We start from the raw sequence: 3,806 nt of genomic DNA, 5'->3' as shown, positions 1-3,806 counted from the left end.
AGGGATCGAAAGAAGTAAGAGAGTGAGAGACGTAGAAGAGATAGCAGAGTAAGACAGCGAGAGAGGAATAGAGAAACAGAGTGAGAAGAGACGAGAGAGAGTGAGGGGAGTAGGGGAAGAGAGAAGCGTAAGATTTTACAGGGGAAAAAAAAAAAAAAAAAAAAAAATGGCCCCCTCTGTATGAAGCACATTGGATGCAGCGGCAATACTGCAACTATCAATCTTTACAATAATAGCTATCGTGATTATATACATTGTGGTGATTATAGCAATTGTATTGGGATTATATAAAAAACATTAAAAAAATTGTTCTCGATATAATTGTTATGGTTTATCAAGGATAATACCACCAGTAATAATCATATTCGTCGTTATCAATGTTATCGCTATTTTTTTTTTTATCATTATTGTTGTGTTTTCATCATTGTTATAATAAGGGATATAATGATAATTAACACCAATGATGATAAAGAGCAATGATTAAAAATAACATAATGATAATGATAAATGCAATAACAATGAAAATAACATTACAACACAGTTAGTTATCACCTTTAGTTGCAGATAGTCAACAGGCTAGAATAACTATATCCTCAATCAATATCCTGAAAACAATTACTATTCTTTGTAAACAATCATTTACATAATGCAACAACCTGTGTCTTTTTCAACATGTAACGGTGTGACATACTGGGCCGATGGTTTACCACACGCCGGAAGAATTTTTAAACATGCTTTGTAAATAACCCTTGAGGTGATTATTGGTTAGAATTTAGGATATGGACGAAAGGGGAGGACGGAGAAGAAAAAAAGGGAAAGAGCAAATGCTATGAAACAACACAAAAATAACAACGAAATATGCACAAAATACAGAAGTTCAAAAGGGAAGGAAGAATGCATATATATATATATTCACTATATATAATATATATATATATATATATTATATATATCTATATATATTATATATATCTATATATATATATACATTGTATATATATACTATGTGTGTGTGTGTTGTGTGTGCATGTGTGTCTATATTATTATATGTATATATATATATATTATATATATATATTATATATATATATATATATATATATATATATAGAGAAGAGAGAGAGAGAGAGAGAGAGAGAGAGAGACAGAGAGAGAGAGAGAGACGGATAGAGAGACAGAGGCAGATATAGAGATAGATGCATAGATAGATAGAGAGAGAGAGATTGAAAGAGAGAGAGAGAAGAGGGAGAGAGAGACAGATATAGAGATAGATACGCAAATATATATTATATATAAATATCATATTATATATATTTATATATATATAATTAATATATATATTTATATTATATATATAAATATTATATATATATATATATATATATTATATATTGATATAAATAATATATTATAGAGAGAGAGAGAGGGAGAAGGAGAGGAAGAGGAGAGGAGGAAGAGAGGGAGAGATGAGAGGAGAGGAGGAGGTGAGAGAGAGAGAGAGCCCGAAGAGAGAGACACAGCCAGACAGCCAGACAGACAGAGAGACAGAGACAGACAGAGCCGAGAGAGAGAGAGAGAGACAGATATAGAGATAGATCCATAAACAGAGAGAGGAGAGCGAGAGCGAGAGGAATGGAGGAGAGAGCAGCAGGAGCATGCCACTTTAAAATCCAGAATCAAAGCCCCCAAACGACCCAAACACTCCGGTGCAAGAAGGACATCGTCACCAGAGCAGCAACTCGCTTTAATGTTTGGCGGGAAAGCTGCGTTGCTAGTCCGTTGTCCAGTCACAAAAGGATGCAAAAGGAGAGTCATCGAGGCCTTTTGGGAGAGCAAAAAAAAAAAAAAGTTAATGTTTCTTAGCCATGTTCCTGTAGAAGTTCTGCCATTACCAATATTTTCTAAATCTTCTAATAAGGAGAAATAGCATGACGAGAGAGAGATAGAGATAGATAGATAGATAGAGAGACAGAGACGAGAGAGAGGAAAGAAAGAGAAAGAGGAGAGAGAAGGTGAGAGAGAGAGAGAGAGAAGAGAGAGGAGAGAAAGAGGTGAGAGTAGAGTAGAGAGGATGAGAGTGAGGAGAGAAAGAACAAGATGGAGAGAGAGAGAGAGAGAGAGAGAGGAAATGAGAGAGAGAAAAGAAAAGAGAGATAGAAAGAAACAGATACTAGAAACTTTTCATCTCTCCGCCCTTCTTCCTCCCTTTGTTTCGTAAACAAGGTCATCCGAGTGTTATTTTATTAAAAGGGAATTAATTTGAAGACATCGAGTATAAATGAAGAGAAAAGTGTGTCATTGGATTCAACCATGGTAAGTGTTTGTTGTAGAAAGGGGGTTACAGGTTCATATTAGATATTTATTTTTTTTTTTTTTTTTTTTTTTTTTTTTTTATTTTTTTTATTTTTTATTTTTATTTTTATTATTTTTTTTTTTATTATTTTTTTTGTTTTTTTTTTTGTTTTTGAGAATTTTATTTTAGGGAATTAAATATACGTTTCATATTAGAAGATATAACTAGCTTTTTTATTCGTTAGCACCCATTGACAAAAATACTTCAAATACAGTCTTTCGTGTGTCAGACGTTTGTTGTCACTGTTAATTTAGCAAAATATTTGTTTTATATTTGTAAATCTTCACTCATTCCCAAACCACTATCTTGGAAATCCTAAGATTCATCCAGGCATAGAAAAAAAAAAAAAACACTAGGAATATCGTACATAAATGACAATAGTTAATTTCCTAAGTTCTACACCCAAAATTTTTATATTCAAGGAAAAAATGAGGCGATTTGGCTTCAACGCCGCGAATCGCGCTCTGAGTAAGGAACATTGACCCCTTTTTTTTTTTTTTTTCTTCTTTCTAATTTTCTATTTTCCAGGTTTTGTTAGCCAGGGAGCTTAGGATATATATCGTTTTAAAAATTTTTGCTTTAGGAGTTTTTTATTTTTTTTTTTTTTTTTCACGCTTTCCAAAAAACCCACCACCAATGATAAATGCGGGAAAAAAGGAAAAATTATCCAAAATAGGAAGTCCATACAAAAAGAAAGGAAGGAAAAATGTAAACCCCTGTAAACCACCTCAGAAAAAAAAAAAACTCACACAGCTTCTACCTTCCTACAAGTCTTTCATAATGTTTATTACTTTCTCGAAATATCCAAAAGCAAATCACAAAACATCTCAATGTAACAACCTCCAACTCTAACAAACATACACACATACACTCAAGTCTCCCTCTATATATTTAAAATATTCAAGTCCATGCTCCCTCATGCCATGTCACAAGCGGATCCACATGATGGAGGTGGTAACCTTGAAATCCCTTGGTGTTTACAAGATGGCTGTCAAGGTATTGTTGCAGCCGGATGTATGCAATGGCAGGCGCGTGAAGTTCTCCTTGACAATAGGTCCAACATGACAAATAGCAATTTTATCTTAGCCTCGTATTTCTGATGATAGGTCTCGAAAACGTATAACTACTGTACCTCGTTATCTTAACTATGCATTTATACAATCCCTCGTACTATCATTTTGCTTCTATCGATATTATGTAAAGAGGAGAGACGAACGAAAAAAAACACAATAAATGTAGGCAATAGAGAAAATTAAAAAGGAAAAAAAAAAGTGACTACACCCAATGTAGAGCAAAAAGGTGACCCCGTTTGGAAAGAAACTCGTATGGGTTAAAAGCCTCATCTTTTGTATCATACTGGCAGTGTATTACATTCTTGAGTCTCATCAGGTTAGTTAAAAATAGGAGGGAGGGAAGGAGGGAAAGGAAGGGCTAAGTTAGATGGATAGATGTA

The sequence above is a fragment of the Penaeus japonicus genome, unplaced genomic scaffold, assembly GCF_977035675.1.
Source record: "Penaeus japonicus unplaced genomic scaffold, GWHDUDI00000001_assembly GWHDUDI00000036, whole genome shotgun sequence".
NCBI lineage: Eukaryota > Metazoa > Arthropoda > Malacostraca > Decapoda > Penaeidae > Penaeus > Penaeus japonicus.
Note: the sequence above shows the minus strand (reverse complement) of the source record.